Source organism: Leopardus geoffroyi, chromosome B4, assembly GCF_018350155.1.
Source record: "Leopardus geoffroyi isolate Oge1 chromosome B4, O.geoffroyi_Oge1_pat1.0, whole genome shotgun sequence".
Classification (NCBI taxonomy): domain Eukaryota; kingdom Metazoa; phylum Chordata; class Mammalia; order Carnivora; family Felidae; genus Leopardus; species Leopardus geoffroyi.
The window spans coordinates 64177433-64197391 of NC_059341.1; the positions used below are offsets into that span (position 1 = coordinate 64177433).

The 19959-nt window shown below is 43.1% G+C and overlaps 1 long non-coding RNA gene across 5 annotated transcripts; it reads right to left on the minus strand.

Annotated features, from left to right (window-relative positions):
• Nucleotides 1-6267: 6267 nt before the first annotated feature.
• Nucleotides 6268-11322, minus strand: LOC123590643. 5 transcript variants are annotated; one of them, XR_006708892.1, is made up of 4 exons: nt 10277-10998; nt 9764-9889; nt 7784-9657; nt 6268-6635 (listed from the first exon to the last, which is right to left on the minus strand). It is a non-coding gene; the product is annotated as an uncharacterized LOC123590643 (long non-coding RNA). The 5 variants fall into 5 exon arrangements; XR_006708891.1 differs by having other exon boundaries at nt 7738-9657; XR_006708889.1 differs by lacking the exon at nt 6268-6635 and adding an exon at nt 11204-11322 and having other exon boundaries at nt 8709-9657; nt 10277-10461.
• Between the last annotated feature and the right edge of the window lie 8637 nt (nt 11323-19959).

The window sequence follows — 19959 nt, forward strand, 5'->3', positions numbered from 1 at the left end:
CCACCCCTGCCAATGCCCTGATTTTGAATTTCTAGACTCCAGAATTGTGAGAAAATAAATTTGTGTTTTCTTAAGCCACCCAGTTTGTGGTACTTTGTTACAGAGCCCCAGGAAGCGAACACAGGGCCTCTTTTCTAACTCTGAATGGCCTTTTGTCAGAATCACATAGAGTTTCTCATAAAACCTCCCTATACCTTTTGACCAGCTTCGGACTATACCTGACTCCCTGTGGGAGTTCAAAACCAATTCCGGGGGGCACCTGGGTGGCTCAGTTGGTTGAGCGTCCGACTTCGGCTAGGGTCATGATCTCACAGCTTGTGAGTTCGAGCCCTGCGTCAGGCTCTGGGCTGACAGCTCGGAGCCCAGAGCCTGCTTCGGATTCTGCGTCTCCCTCTCTCTCTCTGACCCTTCCCCACTCACGCTATGTCTCTCTCTTTCTCAAAAGTAAATAAACGTTAAAGAAAAAAATTAAAAAACAAAAGACACAAAAAAAAACCAAAACCAATTCCGGGACTCTGAAAGTGGTTAATGCTACTCCCATTGTATCAGCTCCACTGTGGCCACTTCTCTCCTCTACCCAGCAACCACCATCCCCCAAGGCGCATGCCCACCGTAAGCTTTGGCTCACACAGGAATGTTCTGCTATGGGTCTCTTTTACTGGCAGGGGGAGAATTCTTTGATTAGGCTGACTCAATACCTGTAAAGTTGGGCAGTTGTATTTTTCATTGGAAATGAATAATGTGGCATTCTCTTTTATATATTCCTATCTTTGAGCTTCGTTAGTGAGTTAGTATCTGAGTCCTGTTTGGGCTACTGATTAAGATTCTGCATCTGCGAAGGTGAGAACTAAACTTCCTGGCCCTGACTGAAGGCCAGGTGGCACCCACCTCCATGATATCCCATTGTTTCTTCCCATTGAAGTGTCCTCGCGGATGAGATGGACTCTGGTTATAGAACTCTTTCCTGTCAGAGGACCATGCCCCTCAGTCCTAACTGAGGATTAGAACTAAATGCGGCTGTTTATCTACATTATCCCTGAAAGCTGCTGTGATTTTATTTCATCTCAAATTTATTTTTATACTATAGAAAATAAAACACCCCCAATAGATTAACTCTACTGTTATTTAGTGGTAGCTTCAAATCCCCAAGAAGACTTGTCCTTGGGCATAATGTTTTTATACACTAGTTATGAGCGTCTGTGTGCATGCATGGATGTTTGGCTTCAAATGAGTGGCTTTTACAACGTGATAACCTTGTGCCATATGTTGGGCAAATATCTTGGCCATAATTCACAGGCAACTGACAGATTAATAGATCCTCTGCCGTTCTCATTGTGGAGACTTTGTGTTAGTGGCCTTTGTCTACCATGGATCTGACAGAGGGGAAGGATTAGCTCACTGACGCTGGGAACACAGTTGACAAGGGATTTTGTGAAAACAAAGCCAAACAAACGAGGCAGCGTCCATAGGCACCTGGCTGAATAAATTAAACTTGATTGAATCCTCTATTATAATGATGACAGGAAAGGAGGTAAAATATGCCTTTCCTAACGAGCTTCTTTAAAATCATTTACTATTTAAAACTTGCTTTTCCAGGAAAGCAGAAACTTACTTAGCAAGACACCTTCAACTGGGTCTTTAAGGCTCTTCAACTGGCACTGGGCCCCCAGAAGTATAGTGCACACTTCCTGAAAGCATAGTCACTGGAAGTCGTTGCTTCAAAGCCAATGCTACAAACGAACTCAGTGCTCTTCTCCCCTTGGCCTGCCCTGGCTTCTGAGTGGCCACATGGGGATGGGCTCCATGCAGGAGAAATTAAATGTATCCAGAAGGGAAAAGACTGATTTGAAGTAACAGTCTAAAAAGGACTATGAAAATAGAGACAAAATAAGTCTAGATTCTATGAGAAAGATGAAGAAAAAAAAAAAATAGCACCAAGGTTTACTACTAAGCTTGGTGTAAATAAATACTGTACCGTTGAATTTAACATTATCTTGGGGCTTTTCCTTTGCTACAAGTTGGCATGACTAGCCAGCATGAGGCACCCAAATGGAAAAGTACAAAGGAAGAACATTTTTCGTTTTGTCAAAATGAACACGTATGTGATTACACAAGTGCCCTGTGAAAAGGTGAGAGTCTGCATAGTGTGATTTTAATAGAGTCACACTTGTCCAAATAGAAATTCCCATCAACCCGCCATTGTGTTCTCTTCCCACAGAGAGCGTCCGCCAACAGAGAGACCCCGGCAAAAGCCAGCGGTGTAGGTTCCAGAAGGATAGTGTTGAAATACGCTGGGACTGGGGCGCCTGGGTGGCGCAGTCGGTTGAGCGTCCGACTTCAGCCAGGTCACGATCTCGCGGTCCGTGAGTTCGAGCCCCGCGTCAGGCTCTGGGCTGATGGCTCAGAGCCTGGAGCCTGTTTCCGATTCTGTGTCTCCCTCTCTCTCTGCCCCTCCCCCGTTCATGCTCTGTCTCTCTCTGTCCCAAAAATAAATAAACGTTGAAAAAAAAAAAAAATTAAAAAAAAAAAAAAAAGAAATACGCTGGGATTAAAATGCTACCTAGGAGTGGAAGGAGTAGCTGAGGTTAGCTTTTACCCTTCAGTGAATTAGAGTCGACCAGAGAATTAGCTATTCATCTTGGTAGACAGGGGACTGATGTTTGATTTCCGTGCGGGATTGGGGTGCACACCCCAAACAGGAAGTGACCAAGGGTCATACAGAATAGAATAAACAAAGCCAGAGAGGCAGAGAGAGGCAGCGTGTGTGGTGAGGATACTTACTGAAACTGCTTCAGAAAACTTATTACTGCCATTTCCCAAGCTATATAATTTTTTGGCAAATTACCTAAATTTTATGGGCTTTAGGGTCCTCATCTGTAAAACTAGGGTCATAATACCACTGTCATAGGACTGCTGTGGAAATTAAATAAGATAAACATAAACCTGAACATATGAGACCAGGTTTGCATTTGGAAATATCAACTTCATACTTGCTTTGCTACAGGATAAGCTGCAGTTGTAAAGGAGAACCAGTTAGGAAGTGTAATGGGGCACCTAAGGAAGGTTCTGAACTGTGGCCAAAGGTGGAGACTGCTAGGTTAACTGATTAATAAAAGTCTTGCTCCATATAACTCTTATGATCACTGCTGGACCTCAACTGGAGCTTTTGGCAAACTTGTTTATTTTTTTTTTTTTAACGTTTATTCAGTTTTGAGAGACAGAGGACGGAGTGCAAGTGGGGGTGGGGCAGAGAGGGAGGGAGACACAGAATTGGAAGCAAGCTCCAGGCTCTGAGTTGACACCACTCTCATGAACCGCAAGATCATGACCTGAGTTGAAGTTGAACGCTTAACCGACTGAGCCACCCAGGCGCCCCTTGGCAAATTTGTTCTGTAAAGGGTCAGATAGCAAATATTTTAAGCTTTGCAGTTCATACCCTGTTGCAACTACTCATCCCAGAAAAGCACAAAAGCATCCGTGGACAATGAATGAATGAGCTTGACAGTGTTCCAATAAAACTTTTTTTTTTGAACACTTACATTTGAATTTCATATAATTTTCAGGTGTCACAAAATTTTATTCTTTCAAAAGTTTTTGAACTATTTAAAAATGTGAAAACATTTCTTAGCTCATGGGTCATACAAAACCAGGTGGCAGGGGGAGGCAGGTAGGAGCAGGGTTGAAGTAGACAAAGGGATCAAGAGTACACTTACTATGGGGTACCTGGGAGGCTTTGTTGGTTAGGGGTCTGGCTCTTGATTTCAGCTCAAGTCATGATCTCAGTGTTTGTGGGATCGAGCCCCGTGTCGGGCTCCATAGCATGGAGCCTGCTTTGGATTCTCTCTCTCCCCCTCCCTCTGCCTCTGCCTCTTCCCTGCTCGCACATTCGCTCTCTCTCTCTCTCTCAAAATACATAAACTTAAAAAGAATATACTTATCATGATGTGAGCACTGAGAAATGTATAGAAATGTTGAATCACTGTATTGTACACCTGAAACTAATATAACACTGTATGTGAACTATACTTCAATTAAAAAAATAAAAGAAATAACCAGGTGGCAGGGCTGGATTTGTCCTAGGGGCTGAATGAAGTTTGCTGACCTCTATTCTGGACACTGGATTATTTTCTTTATATTCATTATCTCCTTTAATTCACATATCAACCTGATGAGATAATGTCAGGAAGGGAACTCATGACGGGGGCACTTTGCTCTCCACGGTGACAGCCAGAGCAGAGGCACAGAGACTGGAACACAAGCATGACAAACACCTTACCACCTGGGAGTCAGTGGCAGGTTCAGGCACATCCATTCCTCGGGCATTTGAGCAGCTGGTTTCCACAGCATTTCTCCACAACAGCAGCAGAGTCCGATCAAAAACCAGGAAGCCAGCGGTCCCCTAACATTGCCCTCAACTTTCTCCTACTCTATCTCCTGCCAAAAAGACAAATAAAACGAATGTAGCACTTTTTCAACTAGACATTAACAATCTTTAGCTTTCTGCATTTTCAAGGAAAAATTACAAAGATTGTTGAGGTCTTTTTTTGAAATGTACAAGAACTTGGGCCGCCTGGGTGGCTCAGTCGGTTGAGCGTCTGGCTCTGGACTTCGGCTCAGGTCATGACGGTTCATGAGTTTGAGCCTTGCATCAGCTCTACACTGATAGTGTGGAGCCTGCTTAGGATTCTCTCTGTCTCTCTCTCTCTGTCTCTCTCTCTCTCCCTCTCTCTCTTCCCCTTTATTGCTTGTGCTGTCTCCAAATAAACTTAAAACACACACACACACACACACACACACACACACACACACACGAAGCCATTATTGAACACTTAACTACTCCTACTACATGCTTCGCACAGCTTATTTAATTTAATCTCAGAACAATAGAGGGAAACAGCTTATTAGTAGACCCAATCGGAGGACGAGGCCTAGTTTGGGTACCCAGCCAGGATCAAATACAGTAAGTGGCAGATCTGTCACCCCCAATCCGAGTCCTTCCTGTTATCATACTATGACACGTCTAGAGCAGAGTCGATGGGTATAACCTTGTTAGCGACATGAGCAGCTGAGCAGAAAGCAGTCACAGAAGGAAGGCCAAGAGGAAATCTGCCCCTGAGTGCCGGAGGAAGGCGGACAGGACAGAAGCACATGCCAGAGGTGCAATGTTATTAGAAACTTCTTAACTAGAAAGAGGTGTGTTCATACCCAGGCGTGTCTTTAAAAAATTTTATCCATCCAGCTTGGACACAACAGACACGTTGGTAGATTGGTTGAGGGGATGGGGGATGGAGGGTGGTAGGAAGAGTGCCTGGGGGGTCTGGGGCAGTTGCCGCCCTTGTATGTAGAGCTGACACAGGGTAACAGAAGGGCCACCAGGAGGCCAAGGGCACTGTTCTTTGTCTAACAAAGGGCAGGAGAGTGCACAAGAGCCCAGAGGACAGCGCTGTTATCTGCCCCAAGGGAGGTGCCACAGAGCACTCTGGGAACCCAGAGGTAGCACCTCATTCAGATCGCAGGGTTGAGTCAGATAGCGAGTGGCCTGTGGGTTGAGACACCAGAAAATGAAAGCAGCCAGAAGTACTTGCATTCCTTTTCTTTTTCTTTTTTTCCCCCAGGGGACTCACACCCGTGTCCTCCTAGAACAGTCCAGTTGGCTGCAAATAAAGGTGGAGAAACTGGGCAGTTCAAAGCAGAAGGTGGCTCTCCCTCCCACCTTTCATTCAGAAAACCCACAAAAGTGTAGCCTGAGGGTGTGTGTGTAAGGAGCAAGGAGTGACTCCACCCACTCTCGAGTAGAGGGCAGTGGGCCCGAAATGTGAGTGTGTGCGCGTGCACACAAGTGTCTCTGGGAGGAGAGGGCAGGGAGGCTTGGCTCCAGCGGGCCAGAGGGTCTTCCTGGGGTTACAGCTGCACTTCGGGGCTATCACTGTGGACACTGTGGCTGTACGAAAGCATGGCCAAAGCAGAGCAGGGATTCAGAGTCTTGAGAGGGAAAATAGTGACTTTCTTCCCTCTCTTCCTTTTCCTGGTAGAGCCCATAATCTAGGGGTGCAGACATGCATAGATCCCTAATTATAATACTAAGGGCTAAGTACTGGGGATGATAGGTGGTGATACCATTGGCCCTATAACTCAGACGGGCACTGAATTGGGTGTGGAGGAGAGGCAGGGGTCCAGAAGTCTATTTGTTATCTATTTCTGTGTAACAAATTAACAAAAACATAGCTGCTTAAGACAACAAACATTTATTATCTCACAGGTTTTTTTTTTTTTTTTTTTTGGGGTCAGGAATCCAGGCATGGCTTAACTGGCTGCCTCTCGTGGCGGAAGGTCTTCCATGAGGTTGCGGTTAATGCTGACTGCTGGGGCGGCCATCTCATCTGAAGGCCCAGCTGGGGGGGGGACCCCTGGGCCAAGCTCACTCACATCATTGCTGGAAGGATTCAGGTCCTCACAGGTTTTTGGCCGGAGGCTTCCCTCTGCTCCTTGTCACATGGCCTTCATCACAGAGCAGTTCACAACAAGGCAGCTTCTGCCACATTCCTTTCTTCAGAATCCCAAGGGCTGGATATGAGGAGCCAGGGATCAGTGGGGGCCAGCTCGGAAGCTGCCTGTCATAGTACCTGAGCTAAGACCTGCAAAGCAGACAGGAGTCAGCTAAGCAGGAGGGAAGGCGTGGAATGGCAGGTATGGGAAGCCTACAGCTATAATTCAGTGTGGCCTGAGGAGAGTGTGGCTCACCTGGGTGGAGATGAGTGATGGAAAGGCCAGTAGGGCCTAGAGGCTATAAAACCCTTTAACCCAGATTTGCAAAGAAAGACTATCTCCTGGAGGGATGGAAAGCCTAAAGCTAGAGGCTACAATTTAAGATTCAGCTCCCCACTGCTGTGGGGAGAATGGACTGGAGGGAGTAAGAGAAAGAGGGAGGCCATCAAGGGTTTGAACTAAGGTGGTGACTGGAGAGACAGAGTCTAGAGATATTAGAAGTTGGAATCTGGGGGTGCCTGCCTGGCTTAGTCGGTTGAGTGTCTGACTTCAGCTCCATTCATGATCGTGTGGCTTGTGAGTTCGAGCCCCACATCGGGCTCTCTGTTGTCAGCATAGAACCTGCTTCTGATCCTCTGTCCCCCCCTCTCTCTGCCCCTGCCCCACTTGCTCTTTCTCAAAAATAAATATTAAAAAAAAAAAAAAAAAGCTGGCTCACCTTTAAAAAAAATAATAAGTTGGAATATGTTAGATTTGGGGACTGATTGCTTACTCTCTGTCTTCCCCTTCTGGAATACAAGTTTTTGGAGGGCACGACTTTTTGTAGTTTCTGTTATCCCCAGTGCCTAGAATAGTGGTTTTAAATGAATGAATGGGGTTACCCCCACGTTTCTAGCTTGACTAATGTGGTAGAGCCCTTCACTGAGATAAAAAACACAAAGAACAGGGGCACCTATTTGGCACAGTAGGAAGAGTGTGTGACTCTTGATCTTAGGGTCATGAGTTCGAGCACCATGTTGGGTGAAATTACTAAAAAACAAAAAACAAACAAAAAAAAAAACAAAAAACACCAAAACAAACAAAAAACCTCACAGAAACAAACATAGCTAGGGATGTAATATTTGAGAAACACTGAGTCTGAGGTGTTTTGTGGGATATCTAAGAGTAAATGCTTGGTAGGTAGTTGAAATGTGGGGACCTGGAGACTTCCCAGAGAAATAGTGAGAGGTGAAGATCTGAGAGTCACAGCACCTTATGCCAGTTGTGGGAGCGGATTCTATGGCGCCTGGTCCGTTACCTCAAGTATCCAGGACACCTTGAAGAGCAGCAGGGCTTAAGAAAGCACAGGAAGAAAGGCCAACTGTCATTCACAAAAGAAAGCCCAAAATATGCTGCCACAGGGAGAAAGCAGGAATCTAGGAAAACCAGAGGGGACACCGATTGGTGAAAACAATGGCATCATCCGGCATCAAGTGTTAGGTAAGGAAGGACTGAAGGGTTCAGGAAGTTCAAGCCCTGGGTGGGTGGCGATGGAGGTGAAAAAAAAGAATTTTCCGGAAATGCAAAGCATTATTTAACATTTTGGAAGTTAAAGCTGCCATTTCCAAATTTCACTAAAAGACAAACAAAATAGGGGTGCCTGGGTGGTTTACTTGGTTAAACGTCCGACTCTTGGTTTTGGCTCAGGTCACGATTCCATAATTCATGGGTGAGAGCCCTGCTCTGAAAGCGTGGAGACTGCTTGAGATTCTCTACCCCCACCCCCAACCCCTTCCCTGCTTGCTCCACAAGCATGAGTTTCTTTAAATAAAAACAAACAAACAAACAAGACAGACAAAATAGATTTAGCATTTAGACAACAGTTTCCCAAAACTGGCTTTTATAGCAACAACTTAAGAATCACTGAGGAGGTTTTTCAAAAATACTAGTTTCTGAGTATGTCCCAGCCCTACAAAAATTAGTCTCCCAAGAGGGAGGGAAAACTAATTTTTTGAAGGCCGCCAAGTGATTTTGAAGTGTGACAAGGCTTTGAAATCATTCACTGAAACCTCTAAGAACCCCTGGTTCGCATTTGGCTTGAGCCCTTTTAGAAGAATTAAAGTGGCAGAAAAGTTCATAGATCGCTGTGAGAAGCTGATGGTTAAATTTAAGACTTTAATAGGAAATTTAAAGTAATCAAGAAAATAAACTACCCCACAGTTAAAAAAAAAAACAAACAAACATAAAACACATCCTGTATGTTTATTATCAGGAAAATGCTGAGGACTGTAATTAGGACTTTAAATTTAGTTGACAGTAAATGAGAGCTAGATTAGTAAATAAAACTGCCTGTAAACATTGGCAAATCAGTTATCCTCTCGGGTGTGGTTTATAAAAGAACCTAGCGGATATCGTAAGAGTTGGGGAGCGGCTCAGACTGGGGGAGAAGCGCCCACCGTTTCACAGCCCACAAAAGCTCTAGGGACCACCATCTCCCGTTGTCCGGGGAAAATGCCACAGGTACCTTCTCCCCATCCCCGGAGCACGGCCGGAGATGCAGTGGCCTCCATTTCCTCACAACCTTCCTTTGTCCCTGGCAATCTGACTTTGATCCTCAAAAGTCCATTAAACGCCCCTTCCAGGTCCCCAGGGACCACAGGCCTCATAAGCGCTACAAACACATAGCAGCCTTTCCAGAAGGAAGTCTCCAGAGCCCTGGGAAGCCTCTTGCTCACTCCCTCCCCGCCCCACTGCCAGCCCCATCTTCAGGGACTTCCCTCCCACCGCCTGGAAACAGGCTTCAAACTTCACCCCTCCCCCCTCCCCCTTTCCCATGACGTTAAAGTGAACTAGTTTTCCCACTTCTACTTTTTCTTGCTGTCCTTAAAGATAATTACACGGGGTTTTCATTTGCTTTATGAAACATTTACTCCTCATCAGGAAGTGAAAATAACAAAAAATAACAAACATAGGGAAGCTAGTAAGTCACAGCTTCCCCTCCCTTGCTCAGGGGAAGCCTCTGGAGCAAGGCTCAAATGTGTTTACATCTTCTGGTCAAATCACACCAGACCATTGGAGCCCTTTGGTTTCACCTCACTGGGCAGAATGTGCCTGCTGTCACGGTCTCCTTTTCCACACAGGATTTCTCGGTGCTCCTTAAGAATATTTCTTTAAAGTTAGTCCAATCTCCACCTAATTAGTCCACAAAGAAATGCAAATAAAATGGGATATCATTTTTATCTTATCAAGATGGCAAAGAAAAAAGAGAGAGAGAAATAAAAATGAAGGCCGATGATACCGAGTTTTGGCCAGCTTGCTGGGAAGCTGACTCACTCATTCTGGCGCGGCTGGAGGGACTCTGAATCAAGAGCCTTACATATGTGCATACCCTTCAACCCAGTAATCCCACTTCGAGGAAAATATCCTGAGGAAATAATCAAGAGATGCAGTCAAGGATTTATGCACAGAGGATATTCGTTGCAGAGCCATAATTGAGAAAAACTGGCAAGGACTTAGGTGCCTCCCAGGTGGGGCTTGGCTCCGCAAATCCTCCTACATCCCTATGATGGAACGGGGCTCATTCGGCTGTCCAGTCATCCGCTCGGCAAATATTTATTAAGTAACTACTCTGCATTAGGCACTTGGGCGGGTAAACAAAACAGGTAAGCTCCCAGCCCCCCCCTGGAAGATGCACCCCCTAAAATTCGGGATCTCGGAAAGCAATTTGAAATTGTTGACATTATGTTTTGGGGGCACGCAGGTTCCACACTGTATCACCCCCACTCTCTCACCGCCTGCCATAAGCAGTTACCGATTCCGAAGAGTATCTCGTTCAGCGGCTCTCCCAGGTCGACCTCTCCTCTTCAAAAGCAGGTCCCGAGGCGCTGGGTAACCTGATCACTGCGGAAAGAGCCGCGACGCGGAAGTCTTCCGATTGGTTTCCAGTTCCAGGAAGTTGCAGACTTCGGGCAAATCGCGTCGCCTCTGGGACTGTTTCTAATCAGAAGAATGAAAGAAAAGGCCGAACCAACCCTACAGGTTGTCTGGGTCTACTGATTTTTGGCCCGGGGACGGAGCCATTCGTGGGTGGGGGGAGTCCTAACCCGCGCTGGAGGGAGGGAAGGCGGTGGAGCCCTCCAGGGTGTCTGCGTTTGTCAGGGAGAGCTCTAGAACACAAAGAAGCCATCGACCACCTAGACTGGAGGGTGAAGGCGTCCGCACACAGCCGGGCTTCGGGGCGTGGGGTGGGGGCCGCAAGCTCAGAGCTCCCCCGTGCTCAGCTTTCCACCCCCCCGCAGCGACGCCAGCCCCGCGGCGTCCTTGGCCTGAGTTGCTCCTTAATGTTAACACCTAACCACTAATAATCACGGGCGCTTCTAGGTGCAACACATTGTGTAGGCGATTTGGTCACCTCTCCCTCGCGCAGGGAAAGTATGAGGTCTGTGCTACTACTCCCATACTTCCTAAGGCAAAACAGGCTTCGGACGGTTACAAGATTTATACGAAGTCACGTGGCTAGCCCCTGGGCCTGAGCGCTTCACCTCGTTACAGGACAGGACAGTCTTTCTTCCTGAAAGGGCAGTGGGACAGCCTCCCGTTTTATCCCTCGTTCCAGTTACAGAAGACAAGGAACAGGGGTCGTAATGGTAGTTAAGGCTTGTTGCTTACCGACTGGGAGCCTGAGAGAACTAAGTCACGAGCAGGGTTGCCACAGTTTACAAGTGATCTTAGAACCTACCAGAGCCCTCTGCTTCCATTTAGAAGCTCCCTTTCTCCCCCGCAGCGCCCTTCCCCCCGCCAGGGTGAGGGGTCGGCTCTGAAATGCGGCGGGGAAGAACAATAGGCGCCCTGGGCCCGAAGGGCGGAGGGCAATTTGCATCTCAGAGGAGCTCCGGTCGGGACGCCGGGTTTGGACTCTGACCCTTGCACTAAAGATCAGCGCTGGGAACTTCCTGTGACCTGTTGAGGTTTGCTGCTCGGAAGCAATAAGGAGTCTTTGACGTTAATATCCACTTAATTAAGGAATCTAAAATGGCAGTTTAGTGGCAGGATTCTGTGAGCTCCCTGAAATTGTACGGAAAAATCTGTGTTGTGTGTGCATAGGTGCGTTTTTCTGGGGAGAGTGTTCATAACTTTCCTTGGATTCTCAGAGGGGCTCACAGCTGCCCAAAGGTGAAGAACTTCTGGTCACACGTGAGCCACACTGAAGGAGAACAATGGTGCAAATCCTGTGGGAGGAGTGGGAGCAGGAAAGGGAGAGACTTAACTGAGGGGAGGTGGGGGTGGGAGGGAAGACTTTCAGGTAAAACTTCTCTGAGAGGCAGGATTTGGGTGACCAAAATATACGTTCAAAATGAAGAAATGGGCAAAGATTACTATAATAATTCAGAAGAGAAAATATGAATGATCATATTTTCCTGAGTTGTCAGTAAAACAGTCCATTTATTGCTTGCACAGTGAGGAAGAGTATAACTTTGAGTAGCCTTAGCGCGTATCAGAGGGCAAAAGGGCAAAGTCTGGATTTTTACTGGGGTTGGAAGACTGGTCTAAGGAGGGTTTTTCAGTGGTGGTTGGGGATTGTGATAAAATACTTTAGGTTTGATGGACACGGCCAGGCAAGGATTTGAGGAGAGGCCTTAAAAGAATCGTAATAATATGCCTTGTGGAAACCTAGAAGCTAAAATGCCAGTTGGCCTTCTTTGAAGGAGTGTGCCATGTGACTGCAGTCATGTGTGTTTCTTCTAGGCACTTGTTGGGTTTGTCCAGATTTACCCGACCTGCTTCCAATGTTTGGCACAGAGTGTACAACGTCTTAAGATGTCCAAAGTGCTTGTGGGTAACCAAGTGATGTACTAAGAAGCCCATTCAATGAGGTAGAAGGGAATGATGGGCACATCGTTATTGGGCTCCCCCCGCCTGTTTTTTTTTTGTTCCGTTTTAGTTTCCATGTACGTATTCTCAACTTTTCAAATAGATTTTTAAAAACTTTATTGAGCTATCATTGACAGTCAACAAATTTCACATACTGAAAGTGTGCAATTTTGTAAGTTTTGACACATGTATATGCCTGTGAAACTATCACCACAATCCAGATGATGAATATGTCTGTCCTTCCAAAGTTTCCTTGTGCCTCTTTATCATCCCATCTACTCAGTGGACCCTGTCTCCAAGAAACAACCCATTTGTCTTCTGTCACTGCAGATTCTTTACATTTTTTGTTTAATCTTATGCAAGTGTAATCCTATAGTATGTATTCATTTTTGCCCTTTTTAACTCAGAATAATTATTCTGAGATTCATCCATGTTGTTGCGTGTATCAATAGTTTATTTCTTTTTATTACTAGTAGTATTCCGTTGTGTGGATATACCACAAATTGTTTATCCACTCATCTGTTGGTAACAGCTGGGTTGATACCAGTTTTTGACTATTACAAATAAAACTGTGATGAACATTCATGTACAAGTATTTGTGTAGATACATGCTTTTACTTCTCTTTGGTAATTAATTACCTAGGAATAGAATGGCTTGATCATATGATAGGTGTATGTCAGACTTAAGAAACTGCTAAGCTGTTTTCCAAAGTGGTGGTCCCATTTTATATTCCTAGTAGCCATATATGAGATTTCTAGTTGCTTTGTATATCTTCACCAACATTTGCTGTAATCATTCCTTTCAAATTTAGCCATTCTTCGAGGTGTGTAGTAGGATCTCATTTTAGTTTTAATCTTTCCTTCCTTCCTTCCTTCCTTCCTTCCTTCCTTCCTTCCTTCCTTCCTTCCTTCCTTGCTTCATGCATGGAGCCCAATGTGGGGCTTGAACTCATTACCCTAAGATCAAGACCTGAGATGAGATCAAGAGTCAGATGCTTAGCCACCTGAGCTACCGAGGAGTCCCTTAATTTGCATTTCTGAGATAACTAATGGTGGTGAGCATCTTTTTGTGGGCTCTTTGATATCCATATATCTTCTTTGTGAAAGTGGCCATTCAAGTTATTTGCTCCTTTTTGTTGTTGGGCTGTTTATCTTATTACATTTTGAAGGTGTATGTATGTATATATACATACATATAAGTATGTATATATGCACACACACACACACACACTCACTCTGAGTACAAATTCTTTATCAGATTTGTGATTTGCTAATATTTTCTCCCAGTCTGTGGCTTAACTTTGCATTCTCCAAATAGTAGCTTTCAAAGAGTGTGCCTTTGGGCAGAGACTACTTAGTTAGGGCCTGGCTTTAGTGTCCTCTCCTTGCAGACCAGAGGCCTTTGCCACAAGATCTGCTCCCCTAGATCCTTGGTTAGGCCAAGAAGCCTTCAAGCTTGATTTCTCTCTTCATATTTATTGGGGCTGGAGGTACTGGAGCAGCAGTGTATGTCTTGTGTCTGGCATTGTTCAATCCAGATATCCATTGGGATGAAGAGAGTAACCCAGAATCCAGAATAAAGTGTGTCCTAATGATCAATGCAATGATCAATGAGTAATCTATAATTACTCGGTAATTATAGATTATAGCAAACTGAAGAAAGAGGACTCAGACTTCTAAATGAAATGTTTGACTATAAAGCTGCTTAGAATGAAGGTTTTCTGGAAGTCATTCGTATAATTTTCTACTTAACCAGGAACGATTTCCCCTGTAAACGCTCAAAATCATGTTGATGTACTGTGTTGGAGTTTACACTGATCAATAAATATCTCAAACTAGAAAAAAAAAAAACACATGCATTCTTAATTTTTATTAAGTCCAGTTTATCAGCTTTTTCTTTTATGGACCGTATCTTTTGTTGGTATGTCTAAGAAATCTTTGCTTCATCCAAAGCCATTTACCTTTGTTTTCTTTTTAAGTTTAACGATTTTAGGATTTACATTTGTATCTATGATGCATTTTGAGTTAATTTTTATGTATGGTATAAGGGGTGGATTGAAACTTCATTTCTTTTGCATGTGAACAGTCACTGCAAAGGCTATTCTTTTTGCCACTTAATTGCTCTTGAAACTTCTTCGAAGCATTGACCATATGTGTCTGGGTCTATTACCACCATTTCTATTCTGTTCAATTGATCCATTTGTCTAGATTTACCTCAATTTTTCTCACACTAAATTACTGTAGCTTTATTATAAGTGTTGAAATAGGTTAGTAGAAGTCTTCCAAGTTTGTCTCTTTTTCTCAAAGTTATTTAGACTCTTCTAGGTCCTTTGTTTTCATTATAAATTTTAGAATTGGTTTGTTAATTTCTACAAAAAAGATTATTAGGATTTGGGATGGGATTGCTTTGACTCTATAGGTCAATTTGGGGATAATTGACTCTTTTTTTAAAATTTTTTTAAACTTTTTTTTTTTTTTTTTTTCTCTGAGACAGGGAGAGACAGAGCATGAACAGGGGAGGGTCAGAGAGAGGGAGACACAGAATCTGAAACAGGCTCCAGGCTCCGAGCTGTCAGCACAGAGCCCGACGCAGGGCTCGAACTCATGGACCGCGAGATCATGACCTGAGCTGAAGTCGGCCGCTTAACCGACTGAGCCACCCAGGCGCCCCTAAATTGACTTCTAAATAATATTGACTATTCTATGAACACACCATATCTCTCCATGTATTTAGGGCCTCTTTATTTTATTTTTATTTTTTATTAAATATAATTTATTGTCAAATTGGTTTCTATGCAACACCCAGTGCTCATCCCAACAGGTGCCCTCCTTAATGCCCATCACCCACTTTCCCCTCTCCCCCACCCCTCCACCAACCCTCAGTTTGTTCACAGTCCTTAAGAGTCTCTTATAGTTTACCTCCTTCCCTCTCTGTAACTTTTTCCCCCCTCCTCCTCCCCCATGGTCTTCTGTTAAGTTTCTCAGGATCCACATATGGGTGAAAACATGGTATTTGTCTTTCTCTGCCTGACTTATTTCACTTAGCATAATACCCTCCAGTTCCATCCATGTTGCTGCAAATGGCCAGATTTCATTCTTTCTCATTGCCAACTGGTATTCCATTGTATATGTAATCCACGTCTTCTTTATCCATTCATCAGTTGAGGGACATTTAGGCTCTTTCCATAACTTAGCTATTGTTGAAAGTGCTGCTATAAACATTGGGGTACATGTGCCCTATGCATCAGCACTCCTGTATCTATTTAGGGCCTCTTTAATTTCCCTAGTTTTCAGTGAGCAGATCCTGCACATTTTTTGGTCAAATTTATTCCTAAGTATTTCAGGTTTATAATGCTATTGCATATAGAAGTACAACCGATTTTTGTACATTTAACTTTGTGTCCTGCAACCTTCTGAACTTTCTTTTTCAAAATAAAACTTTTTAAAAAAGTTGTTCATATTATTCCCCTTTCTTTTTCTTTCTTTCTTTTCTTTCTTTCTTTCTTCCTTGTTATTAATTTAATAGTTGTTTATTTTTTTTTCCAAATTTTTATTTAAATTCTAGTTAGTTAACATGTAATGTAATACTGGTTTCAGGAATAGAATTCAGTGATTCATCACTTACATATAAAACCCAGTGCTCATAACAAGCATGCTCCTCAATACCCATCACCCATCTAGCCCATCCCACCCCCGCCCCCCACCTCCCTCCATCAACCCTCAGTTTGTTCTCTATGGTTAAGGGCCTCTTATGGTTTCCTTTCCTTTTTTTTTTCCTTTTCCCATATGTTCATCTGTTTTGTTTCTTAAATTCCATATGAGTGAATTCATATGGTATTTGACTTTCTCTGACTTATTTCGCTAAGCATAATTCACTGTAGCTACATTGATGTTGTTGCAAATGGCAAGATTTCATTCTTTTTGATGGCTAAGTAGTATTCCATTGTATATACATGCCACATCTTCTTTATCCATTGTCCTTCCTTATTATCCTTTCAGTATGTGTAGAATCTATTTTTATGTCAACTCTGTCATTCTTGATATTGGCAATTTGTGTCTTTCTTCTTTTTTCTCTAAACAATCTGGCTGTAGGTTTAACAATTTTATTGATTTCTCAAAGAATTACCTTCTGGGGTGCCTGGGTAACTCAGTGGTTAAGCATCTGACTTTGGCTCAGGTCATGCCCTGCTTTGGATGAGCCCTGCTTCTCTCTCTGCCCCCGACCCCTCTGCCTCCCTCTGCCCCTCCTGAGATTCTCTCTCTCTCTACCCCTCACTCACTTGCGTCCTCTCTCAAAAAAAAAAAAAAAAAAAAAAAATTACCTTCTGGTTTCATTGATTTTTCTTTTTCTGTTTTGTTTTATTGATTTTGCTCTAATCTTTATTTTGTCTCTTTTGTTAGTTTTTAATTTTGTTTCTAAACTAATATATGTTAGATGGAACTTAGTAACATGTTACATATGTAGCACAGAAAACCTTTTTGTAGGGTAGGTGTTCAGTGCTAGCAATTTGTCTTTAAGAGCTGCTTTAGATGCTCTTTTTGCTTTCACTTTGATTCATTTTTTGACCTGTGTGGCTAGAGAACATACTTTACATGACTTGTATCTTTTTAAATTTATTGATACTTATTTTGTGGCCCCAAAGATTGTCAATCTTGGTAAATGTTCTTTGTGTTGTTGGAAAGAATTTGTATCTTGCCATTCGTGAAAATATTCTATAAATATCAATTTGGTCAAGTTGGTTGATGGTATTATCCAAGTCCTCTATGTCTCTACTGATTTCTATCTATGTGCACTTTTAATAATTGAGAAAAGTGCTTTTCCTACTATACTTGAGACTTTGTCTCTTTCTCGTTGATTCCATTAGTTTTTATTTCATGTATTTGGAAGCTCTGCTGTTTTTGAATAGGATGTCAGTGAGAAATCCAGAAGTTTTGAGGTCGTTTAAGAACACAAGGTATGGGTAGGTAAATGACAGACCTCAGGATTATGTTATGGGAGTTTTAGGAAACATCTGGCCCCACATGCTAGCTCTAACTAGAGTGATTTATTTTTAGGCTTTGCAGCCCAGAGATTAATTGCTCCATCTAGGTTACAGTATCTATTTTAATCAAATTATAACATGTCAAGATAAAGAACCAAAAGAATTATCATCACAAATATTAGGTTGAATCATATACAGTTGTTAACATTTGCCTTTGACCTACAAAAATGGTAGTTTCTCACAAAGCAAGGAATTTTGTTCATTATGGTATTCAGAATAGTGAAACACTGGGAGCTATGTACATGTTTTATATCATAGCATTTTACAGAATAGTGAAAACTTGGGAAGTAAACCTAAATGTCACATGATAAATCATGCCATATGCCTATCATGGAATTAAAGTGAATGTTTTGGGAGATGATTTAATAACTCCCTTTATATTCTCATCCAGTTTTAAGACATTAAATTTCATCTATGTATGTTGGCAACTCCCAAATTTGTATCTGAAGTCCAATTGCTCACAAAATCCAGACTCAGACATTCAATTTCCTGTTCATCATTTCCATGGATATCTAATCAATTTTTGAAATTTAACATGTCCAAACTTGAACTTCTGATCTTTCTCCAAAGCCTGTTCTTCCCACATCCTTACTTAACAGTATTTCTAGCTTCATCCTTCCAGTTGTTCAGGCCAAAATGCTTAGAGTTATTCTAGACTTTTCTTTCACTCATCCCCCACAATCCATCAGGAAATTCTCTGCCTTTAGTTTCAAAATACACCAAGTACCCAACACTTTCCATCACCTTCATTGCTACCCCTGTGGTCGTCTTTCCTTTAAACTGCAAAAGCCTCCTACCCTTCTTAACTGAAGTTATATATATATATATAAAATATATAATATATATAAAAATATGTATTATATATTTTTAATATGTATATATATATACACATACACACATATATTTTAAATTAAAGTCCATATTTTATTTATTTATTTATTTATTATTATTTTTTTTTTTAAATTTTTTTTTTTTTTCTTCAACGTTTATTTATTTTTGGGACAGAGAGAGACACAGCATGAACGGGGGAGGGGCAGAGAGAGAGGGAGACACAGAATCGGAAACAGGCTCCAGGCTCTGAGCCATCAGCCCAGAGCCCGATGCGGGGCTCGAACTCACGGACCGCGAGATCGTGACCTGGCTGAAGTCGGACGCTTAACCGACTGCGCCACCCAGGCGCCCCTTAAAGTCAATATTTTAAAGGGTAGTGATGTAAATCATACAGATACATGTGAACCACGTTCAAATGGACATGGCAGACAATTTCTGCTCTAAATCATTGCACCATAAAGTTTGGAGACATTGCTCTATTGTCTCTTTTCCTCCTGCATTTTCCTACTCCCCTCCTTTGTTTCCTCCACAACTGAATATAAGGACCTGGGGCAGTTATCAGTTTATTGCCTCTCAGCTCCAAATCTACCCTTTATTGCCCGTTCTGTGACAATGAAGCTAGACCCTTCTGTAAACATTTTTCCTTTGCCAGCTGGCACAATGTTAACCTTTGTCAGTAGAATGCACTGGAGAGAGGGCGCCTGGGTGACTCAGTCAGTTCAGTGTCAGACTCTAGTGCAGGTCATGATCTCGCGATTTGAGCTCGACCCATGTTGGGCTCTGTGCTGATAGCCCAGAGCCTGGAGTCCACTTTAGATTGTGTGTCTCCCTCTCTCTCTGCCCTTCCCCTGTTCACTCACTCTCTCTCAAATGAACATTAAAAAAAAAAGTGGCACTGGAGATGCACTGGAGGAGAGAGTTCTGCTTCCTGTTTCTGCTGTGCTCCCCTCTGCAAGCTTCTGCAGTGGGAAGCTCCTGGCTCACCTTGTACTCAGCAGCTCATCTCGTGTGGCATTCCCTTGGGTGCTCTGCACTGAGTTTTACTGGTATAGCACCTGTCCATGGATGGCTTCCCTGGCACCACCTTCAGTGGCTTCCCAGCAACTTCTGGGATATGGCATCTCCCCATGGATGCTTCCTTGGTACCTGAGGGCAGATTTCCAAGTGCCACTGGTGCATCAACTGAGTAAACTTCTTTGACAGCTAGTGGACCTTGGTGTTACCCTTTCTAACAAAATCTGGCTCTCAGCCTGAGGGAAAGGGCATTTTAAGCCTACGGTTAGTGGCTGCTTCCTATAGATGCTATTGTTTATTTATTTTTGCTATTCTTGTATTAAGAGTTCTTTTTGTTGCTTAGTAAATAAATCCTCTATTATTCTAATTTCTTGTTATAGTTTATGATGGTTAATTAATCAAACATATTTAATCAAACATTCTGAATATTTCTGTGAAAATGTGCTTTGGACAAGATTAATATTTACATTGGTGGCCTTCAAGTAATGCAGATTACCCTCCATAATGTGGGTAGGCTTCATCAAATCAGTTGAAGGCCTGAACAGAACACAGAGTGACCTTCTCTGAGCAAGAAAGAAGTCTGTCAGCAGATTGCCTTTGGACTTGAACTACAACGCTTCTCTGGCTGTCCAGCCTACCAGCCTACCCTGTAGATTTTGGATTTATCAAGTCTCTAAAATTGCATTAGCCAATTCCTTAAAATAAATCTGTGTGTGTGTGTGTGTGTGTGTATACA